Consider the following 26,080-nt stretch of genomic DNA (forward strand, 5'->3'; position numbering starts at 1 on the left):
GGCTTACCCCTTATCCTTAGACTGTGACCCCTGGTTCTGGACTTCCCCAACATTGGGAACATTCTTCCTGCATCCAACCTGTCCAAACCCGTCAGAATTTTAAACGTTTCTATGAGGTCCCCTCTCACTCTTCTGAACTCCAGTGAATACAAGCCCAGTTGATCCAGTCTTTCTTGATAGGTCAGTCCCACCATCCCGGGAATCAGTCTGGTGAATCTTCGCTGCACTCCCTCAATAGCAAGTATGTCCTTCCTCAAGTTAGGAGACCAAAACTGTACACAATACTCCAGGTGTGGCCTCACCAAGGCCCTGTACAACTGTAGCAACACCTCCCTGCCCCTGTACTCAAATCCCCTCGCTATGAAGGCCAACATGCCATTTGCTTTCTTAACCGCCTGTTGTACCTGCATGCCAACCTTCAATGACTGATGTACCATGACACCCAGGTCTCGTTGCACCTTCCCTTTTCCTAATCTGTCACCATTCAGATAATAGTCTGTCTCTCTGTTTTTACCACCAAAGTGGATAACCTCACATTTATCCACATTATACTTCATCTGCCATGCATTTGCCCACTCACCTAACCTATCCAAGTCACTCTGTAGCCTCATAGCATCCCCCTCGCAGCTCACACTGCCACCCAACTTAGTGTCATCCGCAAATTTGGAGATACTACATTTAATCCCCTCGTCTAAATCATTAATGTACAATGTAAACAGCTGGGGCCCCAGTTTAGATACGGGGGTGGTGCCAGAGGACTGAAGAACTGCAAATGTTACACCTTTGTTCAAAAAAAAAGAGTGTGCAAGGATAAACCCAGCAATTACAGGCCAGTCAGGTTAACCTCAGTTTTTTGTCAGCTGTGGCTCAGTGGGCAACACACTCACCTCCGAGTCAGAAGGCTGTGGGTTCAAATTCCACTCCAGGGCACATAAATCTAGGCTGACACTCCAGAGCAGTGGTGAGGGAGCGCTGCACTGTTGGAGGTGCCGTCTTTTGGATGAGACGTTAAACCGAAGCCCCGTCTGCCCTCTCAGGTGGATGTAAAAGATCCCAGGGCACTATGTCGAAGAAGAGCAGGGGAGTTCTCCCCGCTGTCTTGGCCAATATTTATCCCTCAATCAACATAACAAAAAAAAAAGTTTATCTGGTCATTATCACGTTGCTGTTTGTGGGAGCTTGCTTGTGCACAAATTGGCTGCCGCGTTTCCCACATTACAACAGTGACTACACTCCAAAAGTACTTAATTGCTTGTAACGTGCTTCAAGATATCCGGTGGTTGTGAATGTGCTAGATCCACGGCACGGCCCTGGACAATATGGACCACTTCCCATATGTCAGGAGCCTCCTATCAACAAGATCCAACACCGCCTCCAGTGCGCCAGTGCAGCCTTCGGCCGCCTGAGGAAAAGAGTGTTTGAAGACCAGGCCCACAGAACTGCCACCAAGCTCATGGTCTACAGGTCTGTAGTAATGCCTGCCCTCCTGTATGGCTCAGAAACATGGACCATGTACAGTAGATACCTCAAGTCGCTGGAGATATATCACCAACGATGTCTCCGCAAGATCCTACAAATCCCCTGGGAGGACAGGCGCACCAACATCAGCGTCCTCATTCAGGCTAACATCCCCAGCACTGACCACACAATCAGCTCTGCTGGGCAGGCCACATGTGACTAGCATGCCAGACACGAAACTCCCAAAGCAAGTGCTCTACTCGAAGCTCCTTCACGGCAAACGAGCCAATGATGGGCAGCGGAAACGCTACAAGGACACCTTCAAAGCCTCCATGATAAAATGCAACATCCCCACTGACACCTGAGAGTCCCTGGCCCAAGACCGCCCTAAGTGGAGGAAGTGCATCCGAGAGAGCGCTGAGCACTTCCAGTCTCATCGCTGAGAGCATGCAGAAAACAAGTGCAGGCAGCAGAAAGAGCTTGCGGCAAACCAGTCCCACTCACCCTTTCCCTCAATGACTATCTGTCCCACCTGTGACAGGGTCTGTGGCTCTCGTATTGGACTGTTCAGCCACCAAAGAACTCACTTCAGGAGTGGAAGCAAGTCTTCCTCGATTCCGAGGAACTGCCTATGATGATGATGATATAAATGTAAGTCTTTCTTTTTTCTTTTCTTTCGGTAGTGGGGAAGCTTTTAGAAACAATAAACGGACAAAAATGACAGTCACTTGGACAAATGTGGCTTCATTAAGGAAAGCCAGCATAGATTTGTTAAAGGCAAATCGTTCACTAACTTGATCAATCTTTTGATGAAGTAACAGAAAGGGTTGATTAGGGCAATGCGGTTGACGTGATGTACATGGACTTCCAAAAGGCGTTTGATAAAATGCCACATAATAGGCTTGCCTGAAAAGTTGAAGCCCATGGAATAAAAAGGACAGTGGCAGCTTGGATATAAAATCGGACCTGGAATTTTAGGTCCATTATTGAAACACCTGTGAACTTTTTGACCTGGAAGCAAGTCATCCTCGATTCGAGGGACTGCCTATGATGATGATGATGATAAAATTGGCTAAGTGACAGGAAACAGAGTCGTAGTGAACGGTTGTTTTTCAGATTGGAGGAAGGTATACAGTGGTGTTCCCCAGGGGTCGGTACTAGGATCACTGCTTTTCTTGATATAGATTAATGATTTGGACTTGGGCGTATAGGGCACTATTTCAAAATTTGACGGTGACACAAAACTTGGAAGTATAGTGAACAGTGAGGAGGATTGTGATAGACTTCAAGAGGACATAGACAGGCTGGTTGACTGGGAGGACACATGGCAGTTGAATTTTAACAGAGAAAAGTGCTAAGTGATACATTTTGGTAGGAAGAACGAGGAGAGGCAATATAAACTAAAGGGTACAATCCTAAAGGCTTACATCCTAGGGTCTTAAAAGAAGTAGCTGCAGAGATAGTGGATGCAATGGTTGTAATCTACCAAAATTCCCTGGATTCTGGGGTGGTCCCAGCGGATTCGAAAACCGCAAATGTAACACCCCTATTTTAAAAAAGAGGCAGATAAAAAGCAGGAAATTATAGATCAGTTAGCCTAACATCTGTCGTTGGGAAAATGCTGGAGTCCATTATTAAGGAAGCAGTAGCGGGACATTTGGAAAAGCATAATTCAATCAAGTTGGTTTTGTAAAAGGGAAATCATGTTTAATAAATTTGCTGGAGTTTTTTTTTTGAGGATGTAACTAGCAGGGAACCAGTGGATGTGGTGTATTTGGATTTCCAGAAGGCATTCGATAAGGTGCCACATAAAAGATTATTGCACAAAATAAAAGTTCATGTGGTTGGGGGTAATATATTAGTTAGCCCATCCTCTATCTATGCTAACAGAAAACAGAGAGTCGGGATAAATGGGTCAATTTCTGGTTGGCAAACAGTGACTAGTGGGGTGCCGCAGGGTCCTCAACTATTTACAATCTATATTAATGACTTGGATGAAGGGACCGAGTGTAATGTAGCCAAGTTTGCTGATGATACAAAGATGGGTGGGAAAGCAAATTGTGATGAGGACGCAGAAAAATCTGCAAAGGGATATAGACAAACTAAGTGAGTGGGCAAAAATTTGGCAGATGGAGTATAATGTGGGAAAATGAGGTTTTCCATTTTGGCAGAAAAAAAAATAGAAAACCAAATTATAATTTAAATGGAGAAAAATTGCAAAGTGCTGCAGTACAGAGGGACCTGGAGATCCTTGTACATGAAACACAAAGTCAGTATGTAGGTACAGCAAGTGATCAGGAAGGCCAATGGAATGTTGGCCTTTATTGCAAGGGGGATAGAGTATAAAAGCAGAGAGGTCCTGCTACAGCTGTACAGGGTATTGGTGAGACCACACCTGGAGTACTATGTACAGTTTTGGTCTCCTTATTTAAGGATGTACTTGCATTGGAGGTTGTACAGAGAAGGTTCACTAGATTGATTTCAGAGATGAGGGGGTTGACTTATGAAGATAGGATGAGTAGGTTAGGCCTATACTCATTGGAGTTCAGAAGAATAAGATCACATCTCATCGAAACATAAGATAATGAGGGGGCTCGACAAGGTGGATGCAGAGAGGACATTTCCACTCATAGGGGAAACTAAAACTAGGGGACATAGTCTCAGAATAAGGGGCCGCCCATTTAAAACTGAGATGAGGAGGAATTTCTTCTCTCAGGAGGATTGTAAATCTATGGAATGCCCTGCCCCAGAGAGCTGTGGAGGCTGGGTCATTAAATATATTTAAGGCGGAGATAGACAGATGTTTGAGCGATAAGGGAATAAAGGGTTATGAGGAGCGGGCAGGGAAGTGGAGCCAAGTCCATGATCAGCCATCATATTATTAAACTGCAGAGCAGGCTCGAGGGACCAGGTGGCCTACTCCTGCTTCTATTTCTTATAAATCGTTGAAGGTGGTAGGGCAGTTGAGAAAGCGATTAAAAAGCATACGGACTCCCGAGCTTCGTAAATAGAGGCATAGAGTACAAAAGCAAGAAAGTTATGATGAATCTTTATAAAACACTGGTTTGGCCTCAACTGGAGTAACATGTCCAATTCTGGGCAGCACACTTTAGGAAGGATGTGAAGGCTTTAGAAAACATTTATGAGAATGATTCCAGAGATGAGGGACTTCAGTTACATCAATAGACTAGAGATGCTGGAGTTGCTCTCCTTATAGCAGAGAAGATTGAGAGGAGATTTGACAGATGTTCAAAATCATGAGGGGTCGAGATAGAGTAAAGAAAGAGAAACTGTTCCCATTAACTGAAGGGTTGAGAACCAGAGAACATAAGAACATAAGAATTAGGAACAGGAGTAGGCCATCTAGCCCCTTGAGCCTGCTCCGCCATTCAATAAGATCATGGCTGATCTGGCCGTGGACTCAGCTCCACTTACCCGCCCGCTCCACGTAACCCTTAATTCCCTTATTGGTTAAAAATCTATCTATCTGTGACTTGAATACATTCAATGAGCTAGCCTCAACTGCTTCCTTGGGCAGAGAATTCCACAGATTCACAACCCTCTGGAAGAAGAAATTCCTTCTCAACTCAGTTTTAAATTGGCTCCCCCATATTTTGAGGCTGTGCCCCCTAGTTCTAGTCTCCCCGACCAGTGGAAACAACCTCTCCGCCTCTATCTTGTCTATCCCTTTCATTATTTTAAATGTTTCTATAAGATCAACCCTCATCCTTTTGAACTCCAACGAGTAAAGACCCAGTCTACTCAATCTACCATCATAAGGTAACCCCCTCATCTCCGGAATCAGCCGAGTGAATCATCTCTGTATCCCCTCCAAAGCCAGTATATCCTTCCTTAAGTAAAGTGACCAAAACTGCACGCAGTACTCCAGGTGCGGCCTTACCAATACCCTATACAGTTGCAGCAGGACCTCCCTGCTTTTGTACTCCATCCCTCTCGCAATGAAGGCCAACATTCCATTCGCCTTCCTGATAACCTGTTGCACCTGCAAACTAACTTTTTGGGATTCATGCACAAGGACCCCCAGGTCCCTCTGCACCTCAGCATGTTGTAATTTCTCCCCATTCAAATAATATTCCCTTTTACTGTTTTTTTCCCCCCCCAAGGTGGATGACCTCACACTTTCCGACATTGTATTCCATCTGCCAAACCTTAGCCCATTCGCTTAACCTATCCAAATCTCTTTGCAGCCTCTCTGTCCTCTACACAACCCGCTTTCCCACTAATCTTTGTGTCATCTGCAAATTTTGTTACACTACACTCTGTCCCCTCTTCCAGGTCATCTATGTATATTGTAAACAGTTGTGGTCCCAGCTCCGATCCCTGTGGCACACCACTAACCACTGATTTCCAACCCGAAAAGGACCCATTTATCCCGACTCTCTGCTTTCTGTTCGCCAGCCAATTCTCTATCCATGCTAATACATTTCCTCTGACTCCGCATACCTCTATCTTCTGCAGTAATCTTTTGTGTGGCACCTTATCGAATGCCTTTTGGAAATCTAAATACACATCCATCGGTACACCTCTATCCACTATGCTCGTCATATCCTCAAAGAATTCCAGTAAATTAGTTAAACATGATTTCCCCTTCATGATTCCATGCTGCGTCTGCTTGATTGCACTATTCCTATCTAGATGTCCCGCTATTTCTTCCTTAATGATAGCTTCAAGCATTTTCCCCACTACAGATGTTAAACTAACCGGCCTATAGTTACCTGCTTTTTGCCTGCCCCCTTTTTTTTTTTAAAAACAGAGGCGTTACATTAGCTGCTTTCCAATCCGCTGGTACCTCCCCAGCGTCCAGAGAATTTTGGTAGATTATAACGAATGCATCTGCTATAACTTCCGCCATCTCTTTTAATGCCCTGGGATGCATTTCAATGCCCTGGGATGCATTTCAATGCCCTGGGATGCATTTCAATGCCCTGGGATGCATTTCATTTCAATGCATTTCAATACCCTGAGATGCATTTCATACCCTGGGATGCATTTCAATACCCTGGGATGCATTTCAATACCCTGGGATGCATTTCAATATCCTGGGATGCATTTCAATATCCTGGGATGCATTTCAATATCCTGGGATGCATTTCAGAGGACACACATTTAAGTTGATTGGCAAAAGAACCAAAAGCGACATGAGGAAAAACATTTTTTTAATAAACGCAGCAAGTGGTTAAGATCTGGGAATGTACTGCCTGAAAGGATGGTGGAGGTAGACTCAATCGTGGCTTTCAAAAGGGAAAAGGGAAAAAACATTGCAAGTCAATGGGGATAGGGCAGGGGAGTGGGACTAGCTGAAATGCCCTTGCAGAGAGCTGGCATGGGCTCGATGGGATGAATGGCCTCCTTCTGTGTTGTAACCAGTCTATGATTGTGATTGGGCAGAAAACGCTAGTGGGAGTTGTGTACAGACCACCAAACAGTAGTAGTAAGGTTGGGGACAGCATCAAACAAGAAATTAGGGATGCGTGCAATAAAGACAGCAGTTATCATGGGTGACTTTAATCTACATATAGATTGGGCTAACCAAACTGGTAGCAATACGGTGGAGGAGGATTTCCTGGAGTGTATAGGGATGGTTTCCTAGACCAATATGTCGAGGAACCTCCTAGACTGGGTGATGTGTAACGAGAGAGGATTAATTAGCAATCTTGTTGTGCGAGGCCCCGTGGGGAAGAGTGACCATAATATGGTAGAATTCTTCATTAAGATGGAGAGTGACAGTTAATTGAGAGACTAGGGTCCTGAACTTAAAGGTAATTTTGATAGTAATAGACGTGAATTGGCTAGGATAGACTGGCGAATGATACTTAAAGGCTTAAAGGGTTGACGGTGGATAGGCAATGGCAGACATTTAAAGATCACATGGATGAACTACAACAATTGTACATCCCTGTCTGGCGTAAAAATAAAACAGGGAAGGTGGTTCAACCGTGGCTAACAAGAGAAATTAGGGAGAGTGTTAAATCCAAGGAAGAGGCATAAAAATTGGCCAGAAAAAGCAGCAAACCTGAAGAGTGGGAGAAATGTAGAATTCAGCAGAGGAGGACAAAGGGTTTAATAAGGAGGGGGAAAATAAAGTATGAGAGGAAGCTTGCAGGGAACATAAAAACTGACTGAAAAAGCTTCTATAGATATATGAAGAGAAAAAAGATTAGTGAAGACAAATGTAGGTCCCTTGCAGTCAGAATCAGGTGAATTTATAATGGAGAACAAAGAAATGGCAGACCAATTGAACAAATACTTTGGTTCTGTCTTCATTAAGGAAGACACAAATAACCTTCCAGAAATACTAGGGGATCGGGGGTCTAGCGAGAAGGAGGAACTGAAGGAAATCCTTATTAGTCAGGAAATTGTGTTAGGGAAATGGATGGGATTGAAGGCCGATAAATCCCCCGGGCCTGATAAACTGCATCCCAGAGTGCTTAAGGAAGTGGCCCTAGAAATAGCGGATGCATTGGTGGTCATTTTCCAACATTCTATAGACTCTGGATCAGTTCCTATGGATTGGAGGGTAGCTAATGTAACTCCACTTTTTCAAAAAAGGGAGAGAGAAAACAGGGAATTATAGGCCGATTAGCCTGATATCGGTAGTGAGGAAAATGTTGGAATCAATTATTAAAGATGTAATAGTAGCGCATTTGGAAAGCAGTGACAGGATCGGTCCAAGTCAGCATTGATTTATGAAAGGGAAATCCTGCTTGACAAATCTTCTAGAATTTTTTTGAGGAAGAAACTAGTAGAGTGGACAAGGGAGAACCAGTGGATATGGTGTATTTGGACTTAAAAAGGCATTTGACAAGGTCCCACACAAGAGATTAGTGTGCAAAATTAAAGCACATGGTATTGGGGGTAATGTATTGATGTGGATTGAGAACTGGTTGGCAGACAGGAAGCAAAGTGTAGGAATAAACGGGTCCTTTTCAGAATAACAATCAGTGACTAGTGGGGTACTGCAAGGTTCAGTGCTGGGACTCCAGCTATTTGCAATATACATTAATGATTTGGACGAAGGAATTGAATGTAATATCTCGAAGTTTGCAGGTGACACTAAGCTGGGTGGCAGTGTGAGCTGTGAGGAGGATGCTAAGAGGCTGCAGGGTGACTTGGACAGGTTAGGTGAGTGGGCAAATGCATGGCAGATGCAGTATAATGTAGACAAATGTGAGGTCATCCACTTTGGTGGCAAAAACAGGAAGGCAGAATATTATCTGAATGGTGACAGATTAGGAAAAGGGGAGGTGCAACGAGAGCTGGGTGTCATGGTACATCAGTCATTGAAAGTTGGCATGCAGTAGGCAGTGAAGGCGGCAAATGGCATGTTGGACTTCATAGCGAGAGGATTTGATATAGGAGCAGGGAGATCTTACTACAGTTGTACAGGGCCTTGGTGAGGCCACACCTTGAATATAGTGTACAGTTTTGGTCTCCTAATCTGAGGAAGGACATTCTTGCTATTAAGGGAGTGCAGCGAAGGTTCACCAGACTGATTCCTGGGATGGTAAGACTGACATATGAAGAAAGACTGCATCGACTAGGCTTATATTCATTGGAATTTAGAAGAATGGGAGGGGATTGCATAGAAACATATAAAATTCTGACGGGTTTGGACGGGTTAGATGAAGGAAGAATGTTCCCGATGTTGGGGAAGTACAGAACCAGGGGTCACAGTCTAAGGGTAAGGGGTAAGCCATTTAGGACTGGGATGAGGAGAAACTTTTTCACTCAGTTGTGAATCTGTGGAATTCTCTACCACAGAAAGTTGTTGAGGCCAATTCGTCAGATATATTCAAAAGGGAGCTAGATGTGGCCCTTACGGCTAAAGTGATCAAGGGGTATGGAGAGAAAGCAGGAATGGGGTACTGAGGTGAATGATCAGCCAAGATCATATTGAATGGCGGTGCAGGCTCGAAGGGCCGAATGGCATGCTCCTGCACCTGTTTTCTATGTTTCTATGATTCTAGTTCTCGACACTCTAGCCAGGGGAAACAAAGGCTCAGCATCTACCCTGTCAATCCCCCTCAGAATCTTAAAGGTTTCAACGAGATCACCTCTCATTCTTCTAAACTCCAGAAAATATAGCCTAATCTACTCAATCTCTACTCAGGACAACCTCTCATCCCAGGATTCAATCTAGTGAACCTTCATTGCACCGTCTCCAAGGCATGTATATCCTTCTTCAGTAAGGAGACCAAAACTAGTATCCCAGGTATGGTCGCCGCAAGACTTATTTACTCTTGTACTCCAACTCCCTTGCAATAAAGGCCAACATGCCATTTACCTTCCTAATTGCTTGCTGTACCTGCATGCTAACTCGTATTTCCTGTACAAGGACACCTAAATCTCTCTGATCATCAACATTTAATATTTTCTCACCAATTTAAAAAAAATTCTGTTATTCTATTCTTTCTGCCGATGTGAATAACCTCACATTTCCCCGCATAATACTCCATCTGCCACCTTGTTGCCCACTCACTTAACCGGTCTATATCCCATTGTTGGCTCTTTGTCCTCCTCAGTTTACTTTCCCATCTAGCTTTGTATCGTCAGCAAATTTGGATACATTATTTTCGCTCCCAAGTCATTAATATAGATAGTAAATAGCTGAGGCCCCAGCACTGATCCTTGCGGAACCCCACGAGTTACAGGCTGCCAATTCGAAAATTACCTGTTTAGCAACAAATGAGAATGTTGGCCCAAGCTCAGGCATGACGAGGGAGGAAGGAGGGAGTCTATGACATAGAATGTGGGTCTCATGCAGGAAACAAGCTTGGTGAGAACACTATAAATGATACAATGTCAAAGCAAGTGTATGAAGGGCTGGAATGTACAGGGCAGGGGAGGAGGAGAGGCCGAGGGTGGACAATTTAGTGCCAATTTATGGGAAGCTTTACTTTGCTTTCTGATCGTTAACCAATCCTCAATCCTCATGAGCCCTTATCGTGCGTAACAACCTGTTATGTGGCACCTTATCAAATGCCTTTTGGAAATCCAAATTTTCAACATCCACTAGTTCCCTTTTATCTGCCCTGCTAGTTACATCCTCAAAAATCATTTCCTTGTCTTAGAAACGTAGGAAACAGGTGCAGGAGTACGCCATTCGGCGCTTCGAGCCTGCACCACCATTCAATATCATGGCTGATCATTCACCGCAGTACCCCATTCCTGCTTTCTTTTCATACCCCTTGATCCCTTTAGCCATAAGAGCCACATCTAACGAACTGGCCTCAACAACTTTGTGGTAGAGAATTCCACAGGTTCACAATTCTGAGTGAAGAAGTTTCTCCTCATCAGTCCTAAATGGCTTACCCCTTATCCTTAGACTGTGACCCCTTGTTGACTCTGCCTAATCATATTATGATAGTAGCAAGGATGTGGGATCAAATGTCATTCATGATAAAACAGAAGAGCAAAGTTATACACTATCAGGCTCAGCCTGAGGGAACTGCCAGAAAGAGGGAGGCAGTTAGCTGCTAAAGTGACAAGTTTTAGGCAGGAGCCAAACAGGATGGTTTCTGTCATGCTAACGTTGAATGAAAGTAAGTTCTTGCTTATCCAGGACTTAATATTGATAAGCAATTGGATAGCACAAGAGGAGTCAAGAGTAATGACAAAAAGGTACAGTTGAGTATTATCAGCATACATGTAAAAGCTGACCCTATGCCTACGAATAACTTTACCAAGGGAAAATATAGACAAGGAAAAGAAGGAGACCAAGGGTAGAACCTTGAAGCATACCCAATGTAACCTTGCAGATCAGGAAGAGAAATCATTTTAAGAGTAGTCTTGGCTGCATTGGGAGAGGTACGAATGGCACCAAACTAAAGTTGTACCAAAGACGAGCGATAATAACGAATGACACAGTGTTGGATCAAGCTCGGGTAGTTGCATGAGGGAGGAGGGAGTCTAGGCCACAGAAGCTGGGTCTCATGGAGGAAACAAGATGGGTGAGGACGCTATAAATGATACAAAGTCAAAGCAAGTATATGGAGGGCTGGAACGTACAGGAGAGGGGTATTATAGAGGCCCAAGACGGAAGAGGCTGTCTAGCACACCTACAATTTAGTGCCAATTTATGCGACGCTTTACTTTGTGGACTTGCACTCACTAGAAAGTGAGGGGAGACTGCAACATTTGATGTATCCTTACAGCCCAGAGTTTCACATTTTGTCCTGCGTCTAGTCATTCATATTAAAAGTAGAAACAAGCTGAAGTTTTAAAAGCGGAAACGAAGTTAGTCACCATTTGTTGGGAGAGACAGGCCAATCTTCAGCGGATGTCCCATCTCCGTGTCTGCGGGTGTTGGCCATGCAGGAAAGCAGGGGGCAATGACATTACCACTATGATAGCCAGTCAGTATTGCAGACCCAGTGTAAACAGATGGTGACTGAGCTTGCTCGTGCAGAGGGAGCCAGGACGTTGCCACGATGACAGAAGGACAGCATTATTGGCCCATGTAAACAGTGACTGGGCCTTACATACAGAGTCATAGACTTCGGCTTTCCTACATCTCTCATCATAACTACGGCCACAGTATCAGGAGCATTTTTATTTACATAGACAGATCATAACTGCAACTTTGTCACCATAGAATTCATTCTTTGCTGCTTTGGGAATAAAACACACCACAGCAAAGGATCTCAACAACAATGAGTTACTCTATTACAGCACAGTTGTACTGTACTTGGGAGTTTGAATGGGCATCTTAATAGTAGAACTAAGACAGAAGTGCAGACATGAATGAGATTTTTTTGAAATTTAAAACCACAACGACCAGGGATGAATCTAAAATAGACAGCTTACAGTTCACAGCTATTATTAGATTACTAAATATCCCTTTTGCTTTGTGGTAAGCTTGGGAATTGCATGCGGTGGAAAACAAATAGCCAATCAAAAACTCTGTTTGCCACAACATGCTATACTCCATTGAGGGCTTCTGTGAACTTCAGATGAAAACAATTTACAGTGCATTCAGTTTAATTGCTCATTCTGTACTCATGATGTAGTACTGTGGAGACCAGACTCGCGTGGCAAAGCATCGATATGTAAATTTCACTCCCACACCCCACCCCTGAATTCCTAATTTCAACCATGTTCTCCACAGGCCAGGAAGACCAAGGAGGTGAAAAAAAAAGTGCGATGCATAATTTAACATAACTGGGAAATACACCTCAGCAACAATTTGCATTTACATGGTGTCTTCAATATAAAGAATTACATATAATGTACCACACAGAAATAGGCCATTTGGCACAATTGGTCTGTGCCACCGGTTATGCTCCACGCGAACCTGCTCCCGCCCTTCTTCATAGAAACATAGAAATTGGTGCAGGAGCAGGCCATTCGGCCCTTCTAGCCTGCACCGCCATTCAATGAGTTCATGGCTGAACATGCAACTTCAGTACCCCATTCCTGCTTTCTCACCATACCCCTTGATCCCCTTAGTAGTAAGGACTACATCTAACTCCTTTTTGAATATATTTAGTGAATTGGCCTCAACAACTTTCTGTGGTAGAGAATTCCACAGGTTCACCACTCTCTGGGTGAAGAAGTTCCGCCTCATCTTGGTCCTAAATGGCTTACCCCTTATCCTTAGACTGTAACCCCTGGTTCTGGACTTCCCCAACATTGGGAACATTCTTCCTGCATCTAACCTGTCTAAACCCATCAGAATTTTAAACGTTTCTATGAGGTCCCCTCTCATTCTTCTGAACTCCAGTGAATACAAGCCCAGTTGATCCAGTCTTTCTTGATAGGTCAGTCCCGCCATCCCGAGAATCAGTCTGGTGAACCTTCGCTGCACTCCCTCAATAGCAAGAATGTCCTTCCTCAGGTTAGGAGACCAAAACTGTACACAATACTCCAGGTGTGGCCTCACCAATGCCCTGTACAACTGTAGCAACGCCTCCCTGCCCCTGTACTCAAATCCCCTCGCTATGAAGGCCAACATGCCATTTGCTTTCTTAACCGCCTGCTGTACCTGCATGCCAACCTTCAATGACTGATGTACCATGACACCCAGGTCTCGTTGCACCTCCCCTTTTCCTAATCTGTCACCATTCAGATAATAGTCTGTCTCTCTGTTTTTACCACCAAAGTGGATAACCTCACATTTATCCACATTATACTTCATCTGCCATGCATTTGCCCACTCACCTAACCTATCCAAGTCACTCTGCAGCCTCATAGCATCCTCCTCGCAGCTCACAGTGCCACCCGCAAATTTGGAGATACTACATTTAATCCCCTCGTCTAAATCATTAATGTACAATGTAAACAGCTGGGGCCCCAGCACAGAACCTTGCGGTACCCCACTAGTCACTGCCTGCCATTCTGAAAAGTCTTTGCTTCCTGTATGACAACCAGTTCTCAATCCATGTCAGCACACTACCCCCAATCCCATGTGCTTTAACTTTGCACATTAATCTCGTGTGTGGGACCTTGTCGAAAGCCTTCTGAAAGTCCAAATATACCACATCAACTGGTTCTCCCTTGTCCACTCAACTGGAAACATCCTCAAAAAATTCCAGAAGATTTGTCAAGCATGATTTCCCTTTCACAAATCCATGCTGACTTGGACCTATCATGTCACCTCTTTCCAAATGTGCTGCTATGACATCCTTAATAATTGATTCCATCATCTTACCCACTACCGATGTCAGGCTGACCGGTCTATAATTCCGTGTTTTCTCTCTCCCTCCTTTTTTTAAAAAAGTGGGGTTACATTGGCTACCCTCCACTCCATAGGAACTGATCCAGAGTCAATGGAATGTTAGAAAATGACTGTCAATGCATCCGCTATTTCCAAGGCCACCTCCTTAAGTACTCTGGGATGCAGGCCCTGGGGATTTATCGGCCTTCAATCCCATTAATTTCCCCAACACAATTTCCCGACTAATAAGGATTTCCCTCAGTTCCTCCTCCTTACTAGACCCTCTGACCCCTCTTATATCCGGAAGGTTGTTAATGTCCTCCTTAGTGAATACCGAACCAAAGTACTTGTTTAATTGGTCCGCCATTTCCTTGTTCCCCGTTATGACTTCCCCTGATTCTGACTGGAGGGGACCTACGTTTGTTTTTACTAACTTTTTTCTCTTTACATATCTATAGAAACTTTTGCAATCCGTCTTAATGTTCCCTGCAAGCTTCTTCTCGTACTCCAGTTTCCCTGCCCTAATCAAACACTTTGTCCTCCTCTGCTGAGTTCTAAATTTCTCCCAGTCTCCGGGTTCACTGCTATTTCTGGCCAATTTGTATGCCACTTCCTTGGCTTTAATACTATCCTTGATTTCCCTTGATAGCCACGGTTGAGCCACCTTCCCTTTTTTATTTTTACGACAGACAGGAATGTACAATTGTTGTAGTTCATCCATGCGGTCTCTAAATGTCTGCCATTGCCCATCCACAGTCAACCCCTTAAGTATCATTCGCCAATCTATCCTAGCCAATTCACGCATCATACCTTCAAAGTTACCCTTCTTTAAGTTCTGGACCTTGGTCAATGAATTAACTGTTTCATTCTCCATCCCAATGCAGAATTCCACCATATTATGGTCACTCTTCCCCAAGGGGCCTCGCACAACGGGATTGCTAATTAATCCTCTCTCATTACACAACACTCAGTCTAAGATGGCCTCCCCGCTAGTTGGTTCCTCGACATATTGGTCTAGAAAACCATCCCTTATGCACTCCAGGAAATCCTCCTCCACCGTATTGCTTCCAGTTTGGTTAGCCCAATCTATGTGCATATTAAAGTCACCCATTACAACTGCTGCACCTTTATTGCATGCACCCCTAATTTCCTGTTTGATGCCCTCCCCAACATCACTACTACTGTTTGGAGGTCTGTACACAACTCCCAATAACGTTTTTTGCCCTTTGCAGCTCTACCCATATAGATTTCACATCATCCAAGCTAATGTCCATTCTAACTATTGCATTAATCTCCTCTTTAACCAGCAATGCTACCCCACCTCCTTTTCCTTTTATTCTATCCTTCCTGAATGTTGAATATCCTTGGATGTTGAGTTCCCAGCCCTGATCATCCTGGAGCCATGTCTCCGTAATCCCAATCACATCTATTTGCACAGTTAATTCATCCACTTTATTACGGATACTCCTTGCATTAAGACACAAAGCCTTCAGGCTTGTTTTTTTTTTTTTAACACCCTTTGTCCTTTTAGAATTTTGCTGTACAGTGGCCCTTTTTGTTTTTTGTCTTGGGTTTCTCTGCCCTCCACTTTTCCTCATCTCCTTTCTGTCTTTTGTTTTTGTCTCCTTTTTGTTTCCCTCTGTCTCCCTGCATTGGTTCCCATCCCCCTGCCATATTAGTTTAACTCCTCCCCAACAGCACTAGCAAACACTCCCCCTAGGACATTGGTTCCGGTCCTGCCCAGGTGCAGACCGTCCGGTTTGTACTGGTCCCACCTCCCCCAGAACCGGTTCTAATGCCCCCGGAATTTGAATCCCTCCCTGCTGCACCACTGTTCAAGCCACGTATTCATCTCACCTGATCAGCATAACCTTCTACATTGAAACTTCTTCACCCAGAGAGAATGTGAAACTTTCTACCACATTGAGTAGTTGTGGTGAAGAGCATAGATGCCTTTAAGGGGAAGTACATGAAGGAGCAAGGAATAGAAGGATAGGTTGATAGTGAGATGAATGGGGTGGAGCATAAACACCGACATGTACCAGTTGGGCCAAATGGCCTGTTTCTGTGCTGTACATTCTGTGTAATTCTATGTAATATACCCAAGGCACTTCACAGATAGGCTCAAGAAAAGCAGATGCTTTCAGTTAGGAATGATAACTGAAAGCTTGGATAAAAAATTAGTTTTAAATCGATCATGAATGGCAAATAATTGAATTGCGACATTGAAATTCATTGGTCATGGATGTGTTTCCTTGTAGTCAAACATGATTTCATTTCATCTGCTACATCTGCTTTAATTAAAGCTAAACGGTTAGAAGGTTATCTAAAATGTTATTGGAATATAAAGGGTTTTCTTCATCGTCGAGACAATATTGAATTCAAGCAAAAAGCAGTTTAGGACACACCAATAAAAAAAACTCTTGAAAAATATGGTAGCCATTTAGTTTTTAAAAATGCTAGAATTAGCTTACTAGATCAAGGAATTCTTTAGCAATGTTTAAAGGAGGGAAGCACTGAGCTCCTACTGCAGCCATATGCATCATACTACATTCTCTCTGCCTGGCTCCAAGCAGCCTAGCCAAACAATAATAAAGCACTTGGGGTGGAACTTCCCACACTCTCAGCTTGTTTATCTAAAGTAAATAAATAGTAACATAATATTTCCGACCCACTGAATTACTAAAAAAAATTAGTTCAGGTCTCTTTAAACTGGTACTATTAATAAAACAGAATTGAAAACATCCCTCCTCCCACCTTTGCCCACCCTGTCCAATATAAATCAATGTTGTTTATTACATTAGGATACGCAAGACGGTTTCTATAATTTGCTTTCAAATTAACTCTTAAAATCGTTTAAAATGAGAGATCTGATTAATTGTCAGATACCAAATCTTAAAAACTTAAACACACGTTTTCCATTCAAATCGTATAATTTAACCATCAACCTAGGGAGGCTTCTACAGAGATTCTAATAATAGAATTATTTCTAGACTTTCATTTTTTTCTGGGCACTTGAAAGTGTTTCCTGATTCCTTCCTGCCACAGGACGAATGGAAAGTTAAGTTCCTAAATGAACTAACTGCAATGATAAATTGAAGGCTATGCCAATTGACTTAAGCATTTTTGAAGCTAGGTTAATGCTCGGCTGATCACAAGGCATTTAAAACACTCATTACAAATAAAGCTAACAAAAATATCAAAGAATGCATCTTTATTAAAATCACTGCTTGGAGGAACATGCAGTAGTGCAGTGGGTTGAAGGCAGGCCTCTTGACTCAGACACGGTTTTGAATCCAGTTCAAAATGATGGGATAACTTTGTCCTCTGTGTGCTGGCTATAAGGATCCTACACAATATGGTTTTGAGCAGTCTGAACCCCTGGCCATTATACAAAACTGACTCGAAAGCGCAACAGGATGGCTTGTGTGTGAAATGGAAATGTGATGCTGATGCAGTAGGAGATGCTGAGGTTGAGACACATTCAAGGAAACTTCACTCTGCACCTAACCATGCTGACCTGGGAGTGTGTAATACTGACACACAGTTCTCAAAATGGGATAGTTTTCCTATTTTCCAGCATCAACCTCTCCAAGTGAGGTTTGAAAAAATAAACTAGACGGACCAATGTTCTAAACAAGAATATATTACTATGATACACAAACAAAATCACTAAAAGGGAGAGGTGAATCTCCTCTTAGCAGAAGCAGTAGATTTACATGACTTCACATCACAAAAATACATCCATCCAGTCAGACATCTGTAGCTTCAACAAACATTCGTAAAATAAGCTACCATGTCTTGGATCGAGTGAAGGACGAGAAAAGATCCAATGTACTAGACAATAAAAATATATATTTAAATTTCCTACAGTGACCACCTTACGATTTTACTTTAAAATCTTACTCATTTCCTACACAGCTGATCTCTCACGGCATATTTGCAGAATGAGTGCTTAGTTCAGCCAACTGTTAAAACAGATCTTGCGTTCTAACACTTCGAGTTGGCTCACTTTTGCACTATTGCAATAAATCTATGCTTTCCAGGGCAACATGTTTGCTTCACATTTATATTTTAAAACGCATTACACAAAATGCATTTAGATATAAATGTTAAAGTATTAAAATTTGACACAGAAACATCAAATTTGGTTCCCATGAATTCTGAAGTACTACCGCAGGATGAATAGGCATACAAGAGTTTGTTATGGGGCAAGATTGTTAAACTCAATCTCAGCTCCTTTATTTAAGGCCTGGATTAAAATGTGTATAAAACAATAATAGTGCTTTGTTTTTAAATCCCACTAAACCAGAGAACTTTTTTCGTCCCTTTCCTTTCGGGCATGTAGAAAAGTTATTGGCCAGCCACTGAACTCAGCGTGTTTCTGAGAGACACATACCTGAGAAGGGAATGGTCGATGAGATTTCGGGCTCTAGTACTCTCGAAGTCGCTCTTTCTTTCTCGGTGTGTTTTTTTTCAGTCACCACACCAGCAATTAAACACAGCCTTGCATCCTGATAGAGGCGCACTTACCCCGGTACACGCTAACCGCCACCAACGAACAGAAGGAGGCGGCGCCGGACAACAGCGACGACGACCACGACGCCGCCGCCGTCGACGACTGCCGTGTTGACGTTTCGCGAATCACTCTCAACCAAATTCGCCGGCGCCAATCGCTGCGGGGTGGGGGAGGAGGGACTTTCCAATGATTGACAACTCTATTGACCAATCGACGATGGGAGCCCGGCCGATGCCTCTTCATGATTGGTCTATAATATGATGGACAGCGCTATGGCTCCGCCCTCTGCAAGTTCCCACTCCCTCCCTCCGCTCGGCGAACTCAAACGAGTTTGATTTCCTTAGCAGCCCGCCTCTCTTTTTGATTGACGGCTCCGTGAACCAATGACAGGCGGGATTCGTGCCTCTTGCCTGCCCATTTTTGACCAATCCCAGGTTGAATTTAAAAGGCAGGCGACTCAACTTATCTTGATTTCTTGGATGAAATGCTTAAACCTAAGCTGCTGACACGGCTCCGAAGTGAGTGACGGTGTAGTGAGCCAATGGGACGGAGGAGGCTGGAAGCAAACTAACCAATGCGGGCGTGCGGGCGGCACTCAAGCCCGTCCCCCCGGCTGAGGCTTGACAGCGCGAGCGAGTGAGCGAGCGGAAAATCACAGTTAACCCCAAAACTTTCACGTGAGGACATTTATTCAAACTAAAATACGTTGCCGTCATTCAATTTGTTTTTTCAAATAACTTTTCATTCACTATGAATGCGATCTGATAGCAACAATTGCAGAAACTGTCATTAGATGAGGTGACAGGACTGGCGCCAGTAGTCGTGGCGCGGCGAAATAAACAAATCAAACACCAATAATGGGGAATGGGGGGGGGGGAAGAAAGGCCCCGGGGTTTATGGCGGAGGGTCTGCGGATAAAGAGTAAAAATTAAATTGACAGTAAAAGGAACGGTCGGTTAGTTGCTGCAAAAACATTAGGCCACAAGTGCCTGAACATGGGACGAGGTGGCCGAGTGGTTAAGGCGATGGACTGCTAATCCATTGTGCTCTGCACGCGTGGGTTCGAATCCCATCCTCGTCGACCGTGACATTTTCATTCAAGAAATGCACTCTTAGGATTTTTTTAAATATTTGAATTGGGACGATGCTCTTTAATTTAAAGCGTCATTTTTTATTATTTGTTTTGTGTAATTTTTTAAAAAAACACTGCAAGTTACTGCAGAAATCATTCCAGTTTGCTGATGAAAGTCACAACAGAATTAACTGGATTGTAAAATGAAAGTCTATCTGCTGCTTATCCAGTGTGTGAAACTGCATTTACAATTTCAGCAGGACACATTAAAAAAATAGAAAATAGATGCAGGAGTCGGCCATTCGGTCCTTCGAACCTGCACCACTGTTCAATATGATCATGGCTGATCATGCAACTTCAGTACCCCATTCCTGCTTTCTCTCCATACCCCTTGATCCCTTTAGCCGTAAGGGCCACATCTAACTCTCCTTTGAATATATCTAATGAACTTGCCTCAACAAGTGTCGATTTGGTTTTGAAAGTGAGATCTGTCCAATTTTTGGAGGGTCTCGCTGCCCGCTCAATATATGGCTAAGAGGGCATGCAATCCGCATTGTTGTGTCAGTTTGGTCCGTGTGAAACACATTTTAATTGGCACACTCCACATTAAAATAACTTCATATAAAACAGCAGCAATGCTGCGCAAGACACTCTTGCCTGCAAATTTAGTTAATATTACCAATTCCACATAAAAGCACTTACCCAAATTCCATCTTTTCAACACGATGAATATCCCAGGTTAGATAAGGGCAAGAAGGGCAATTGACCATTCTTTGATTCACCATCCAGAAGGAACCGATAGTTTTGCCTTTCCGTTACATAATCCCAACTTTTTTTAACCCGCATTATCAGACCCAGATGTCCACTATGTGTGGAAAAACATCCTGGCATCAGTCCTAAATTTGTTTTTCGCCAGTTTGTACACCATGTCTCATTGTCGTATTGTCATGGGATATACCTTTTCTGTGCCATTTACTATTTTAAATATTACTATGGGGTCATTTCTCAGTTACATAAGAACATAAGAGGTAGGAGCAGGAGTAGGCCATTTGGCACCTCGAGCCTAATCCAGCATTTAATAAGATCATGGCTAATCTGATCATGGACTCAGCTCCACTTCCCTGCCCGCTCCCCATTACCCTTATCGCTCAAAAATATGTCTGTCTCCGCCTTAAATATATTCAATGACCCAGCCACCACAGTTCTCTGGGGCAGAGAATTTCATAGATTTACAATCCTCTGAGAGAAGATATTCCTCCTCAGCTCGGTTTTAAATGGGCGGCCCGTTATTCTGAGACTATGTCTCCTAGTTTTAGTTTCCCCTCTGAGTGGAAATATCCTCTCTGTATCCACCTTGTCGAGCCCCCTCATTATCTTATATGTTTCAATAAGATCACCTCTCATTCTTCTGAACTCCAATGAGTATAGACCCAACCTACTCAACTTATCTTCATAAGTCAACCCCCTCATCTCCGGAATCAACCTAGTGAACCTTCTCTGAACAGCCTCCAAAGCAATTATATCCTTCCTTGAATATGGAGACCAAAACTGTACGCAGTATTCTAGGTGTGGCTTCACCAATACCCTGTACAGTTGCAGCAGCACTTCTCTGCTTTTATACTCTATCCCCTTTGCAATAAAGGTCAACATTCAATTTGCCTTCCTGATTATTTGCTGTCCCTGCATACTAACCTTTTGTGTTTCATGCACAAGGATCCCCAGGTCCTTCTCATCATCATCATAGGCAGTCCCTTGGAATCGAGGAAGACTTGCTTCCATTCTTAACATGAGTTCTTAGGTGGCTGTACTGTCCAATATGGGAACCACAGTCTCTGTCACAGGTGGTACAGATAGTCATTGAGGGAAGGGTTGGGTGGGACTGGTTTGCCGCATGCTCTTTCCACTGCCTGCATTGATTTCTGCATGCTCTCGACGTCAAGACTCGAGGTGCTCAGCGCCTTCCCGGATGCACTTCCTCCACTTAGGGCGGTCTTTGGCCAGGGACTCCCAGATGTCTGAGATAAGAAGCATAAGTAGCATAAGTGAGATAAGTAGCATACCTACTGTTGTGTATACATGCCTGTTTACTGTGTGATGTCTGTAACACTGAATATAGCCTTACACTGTACACACCTTACCTGTACACCAGAGGGTGCTGCTGCTGGAGACCTAAGGATTACCTGCACACTGCATGTAACCCAGTATAAAAAGGACCTCACAGCTTGTTGTCCTCACTCAGGAGCTGCAAATAAAGGACTACAAGTCTACACAGTTTAAGTATCATACGCTGCCTCGTGGAGTCATTACTAAAGGTGCCTACATACACTACAACTGGCGACAAGAATACAAAGTCATGAAACACACGCTCAGCATCTCGAATCTCAGCATCTTTCAGCAATTTACCGATTTGTAGAAAGATTGGAACACTTAAGGAGACTGGCTGCACCATGTGACTTTGGTGACCACCTAAATGAAGCACTAAGGAACTCTAAATTGACGAGAGCAGTGCACCGCATGGAAACTTCTAAGGGCAGAAACGCTGCCCACCCGAGTCCGCCACATAGGGCAAACCAGACAGCCCCCTGCTGGCGCTGTGGAGGAAACCACAGGGCCCATCAGTGCCGCTACAAAGACTGTGCATGTAAAGAAAAAGGACACCTTCAGAGGATGTGCAGAAAAAGCTGTACTCACTGCTTCTTTGACGAGTTGGCTGATCACCAGGGCTCCGACACAGATGAAGGTGAAGTTGCTCAACCTCTGGGAGAAGAGTATGGAACTCATACCGGCTCCACCGAAAGGTCTCCGTGGGCAATGAAAGTAGATGTGGATGCTGTCCCAGTTTCTTTGGAGAGTGACACAGGGATGAGCCAGTCTGCGGTGAGCCAAACGACCTTTGAAGAACTTTGGATGAATTTCATCAATCGACCACAACGGCACCTTGTCCAAGCGAAACTGTTCCCAGGCCTCTGGACTCTGGCAATCGATCTCCATCGTCGCATCCGGAGGTTCCACTGTCCAGCTCGACTGCGAGGCGACGACTCCACAGCACCCCGGCGAAATCTCCAGGGCCGAGGATCAAAACTCCACTTTCCGGGCAGAGGCAGCACTCCAAAAGAGGAAAATTGAAGAAAGAAAGGGACTCCCAACGTCCAGAGTCGAACCTGAGGAAGAAAAGAGCACCACAGCCTACCTGCAGTAGAGGCAGAAAATGGCTGCAGCACCAGAACCTAAAATCAAAATGGCTGCGGCCATACCACGAGAGGCAGGATTGGAGGAGCATCACGTGACACTGAGCGGCCAATCGGATTTGAAGGCTCCCTTACAGGAGACCAGTAACCAAAGAAATTTAAAGGGGAAGTTTCAACTATTTGAGTACAAGGACTTTAAAGCTAAAGATGTAATTAAAGGGTGCAAGTATGAAAATGTATGCAATGTAACCATGAATTGTGATGCTGGTTTAACTAATGTGACTGATGAGATGAATACAGGTGTCAGTAAGGTTAAGAACAAGTTTATTAGGCTTAACAATAATGATAGGGAATGTGAAATGCCTAATGTAACCATGTCTGTTGAAACCAGGACACCCAAAAGTGATGCAAATGATAGAATGTACAATGCAGGCTCGACTATGTTTGATCAGAACCAAGGTGTCATGTATACTGGTAGGACACTGCCAAAGGACATTGGGTCCTACAGGGACCATGCTGATGCCAATGGAATCCCCCTGTGGGAGACCCCCAGGTCCAGAAGGCTACCTGACCATGTAGACTGGACCTTTGGAACAAATGTGATGTCCCTTGCAGGACACACACACAGCCAGTGGGAGCAGACCCACTACAGGGACAGTGGTCAATGGGCAGCCCAGCCACCACCAATGGCAACCTGCACCAGACCAGCACTACAACCTCTGGCCACCAGGGCCCACACCAGGAGCATGAAGCCAATACCCTCCAGCTTCCCTGGCAAACCCTGGGATGAACTGACCCTCATCCCAATTGGTGGACAAGGAGCCCACCCAGTCTTGTGGCCCAGTCCGCCACTCCACAACTACCCACATCACAGTGTATACACACCACCCACTGCTGCCATGGCTACCCCCCCATCTCCCCGAAGGATCCCACAACAGTGACACTCATTTGGTCTGTGTGTGAGGGAGGGGAAACGTACGAGGCCAGCCTCAAGCACAGGGGTCACGCCTAGCAACCACACAACCCTCACCACAACTCCCCATAGCCCAGCACTGATCACCTCCCCTGACCATGACAATAAGGATATGAAAAATGCTTGGAGGGAAGTGTTGTTGTGTGTACATGCCTGTTTACTGTGTGATGTCTGTAACACTGTTAGGTAACACTGAATATAGCCTTACACTGTACAACCTTACCTGTACACCAGAGGGTGCTGCCGCTGGAGACCTAAGGGTTACCTGCACACTGCAGGTAACCCAGCATGAAAAGGAACTCCCAACTTGTTGTCCTCACTCGTGAGTTGCAAATAAAGGACTACAGGTCTACACAGTTAAGTATCATACCCTGCCTCGTGGTGTCATTACTAAAGGTGCCTACATACACTATACCTACCACTGCTCCAGCTGAGAGAAGCTAACTCAGCTCAGGGCATTTGATTGAATCTGGCGACTTCCCCATTGCCTGTTTGGCTCAGTTAAGATTGGGCAGTGTGCTTACCAATCAAAACATTGACGGAGCTCTAAATATTACTTGCCTGCACATCAGTTTGATTTTAATTTTGTTAAACGCTTGTGCTTAATGGAGAAGGAATCGGGCAACAAGTCAAACATTAGAGAATACTTTTTTTTCTGTTTTGCAGCAATCAAGTGTGTTCTTTTTGCAAGTATTACTGAAACACTGAAATTTATTACTTTCATGTAATTTTCTGCCGCATATCTCTGACAATTAACAATTTAATTTGTTGTAATCACCATCTTTTTATCTGAATTCAGTTTTAGTTACTCATAGAGTCCATACTAATTTATATAGGCTACAACATAAAGGCTTGCTTTTTAATTATTAGGCTTTGCTTCAAAGTAGCTCAGACTAATATAATTCTACCCAATGTGTGGATTTCACTGAAAAACAATGTTAAAAAGGTTGTTGTGTCTGTGTCTACATTTATTATACTGGTGATGTGTATCCAGTCTGATGTAGTCTGTTCTGATATATGTAGTCTGATGTGACATATGAAAGGTGCCGGATTGAAGTAGAAACCCAACTAGTTCATTGATACCCTTCAGGAAACCAAAATTGCTATCCATACCCAGTCAGGCATACACCTGACTCTAGTCTTGTTGATACTGGATTCTTTTCCCTTCAATCTGTTTCAGCGAATTCACTGACACACGAACACTTTTAGGCTTAGCAACATAAGACCTTTATTGGAGAATCTCCCAGCCGGGACCTGTTAAGATAAAGGGGAACACACTCGAGCCGAGTTTGTCCACCTCTGTCCTGACAAGCTACGTAACAGTCCAAAAACTCAACACTTATACATTGTTAAGGCAGAACACATTTGAGTCACACTCAGTTTGTACAATCATTGGTCAATTTCCCCCATAGCATACCCAATTGCAGGCTAACAACTCTCCAAATAGGGCGAGCTCCAGGGATGTGTTTATTGTTTTGATTTCCCTATTTCATGGCTGGATATAGCAGCCCCTGTCTGACTCATGTCTGACTTTTGCTTTTTCACGTAACTCGTGTTTGACCACAACTCTGATTAATCCTTAGTTTGTCTTGACAGGGCAAATATCGCATCTTGACATTTTCTTTTAGCCATTTTCCCATGATTCCCTATCTCCATCTTTTTGCTACCTTCTCTAGCCATCTACCACTTTCGCAATCCTTTTTCACATTCTCAGTCTTACCCTTAAATGAAGCCTCCCCGCCTGGCTATACCTTCCACCACTTGCCCCACTCAGACTGCCATGGTAGTGGTGTGGCTCTCATCACCAAATCACATCTTGGTATATTCCCCTACTCCTCCAACACTTTCTCCTCCTTTGAGCAGCTCTCCTTATTCCACCCCTTTCACTTAAAATTCTTGTTCTCTACCGCCCACCCAAATACCATAAAAATGTTATCACAATATTTCTGTTCTGCATGGAGAAAGAGTCAGACTGAACACTGTGAGCTCAAAGTAAAGTGTGACCTTAGTCTTTTATTGTGAAGCCTCCTTAAATACCTGTGCTCCCAAGGGATTATGGGATCCCTTGGGATTCCAGGGGATGAGCCCTCTGGTGGCTGTACAGAGTAAATACATGTCCACATATATAACATTTCTTCACTACTTTTCTCCCTCTGCCTCTGCACCGAACGACTTCTCATCATCGGTGATTTCA

The 26,080-nt window shown here is 44.0% G+C and overlaps 2 protein-coding genes and 1 non-coding gene across 4 annotated transcripts in view; 2 read left to right on the forward strand and 1 right to left on the reverse strand.

Moving 5' to 3' along the window:
- The window catches only part of LOC139266669 (serine/threonine-protein kinase MRCK alpha-like), a 550,926-nt gene extending 532,188 nt beyond the window's left edge, over nucleotides 1-18,738 (reverse strand). Inside the window, exon 1 of the mRNA XM_070884257.1 lies at nucleotides 18,534-18,738. The gene's annotated coding sequence lies outside the window, so the exon portion shown is untranslated. The remainder of the gene's footprint in view (nucleotides 1-18,533) is intronic.
- Nucleotides 18,739-19,267: 529 nt separating this feature from the next.
- Nucleotides 19,268-26,080, forward strand: part of LOC139267456 (probable tubulin polyglutamylase ttll-15) — a 196,611-nt gene continuing 189,798 nt past the window's right edge. The window contains exon 1 of one of the 2 annotated variants that reach the window (XM_070885808.1): nucleotides 19,268-19,330. The gene's annotated coding sequence lies outside the window, so the exon portion shown is untranslated. The remainder of the gene's footprint in view (nucleotides 19,331-26,080) is intronic. The other variant, XM_070885807.1, reaches the window with a different exon arrangement.
- On the forward strand, nucleotides 19,653-19,734 carry trnas-gcu (transfer RNA serine (anticodon GCU)). Its single transcript has one exon. It is a non-coding gene; the product is annotated as a tRNA-Ser (tRNA).

This window comes from Pristiophorus japonicus, chromosome 7 (genome assembly GCF_044704955.1).
Source record: "Pristiophorus japonicus isolate sPriJap1 chromosome 7, sPriJap1.hap1, whole genome shotgun sequence".
In the NCBI taxonomy this organism is placed as follows: Eukaryota; Metazoa; Chordata; class Chondrichthyes; family Pristiophoridae; genus Pristiophorus; species Pristiophorus japonicus.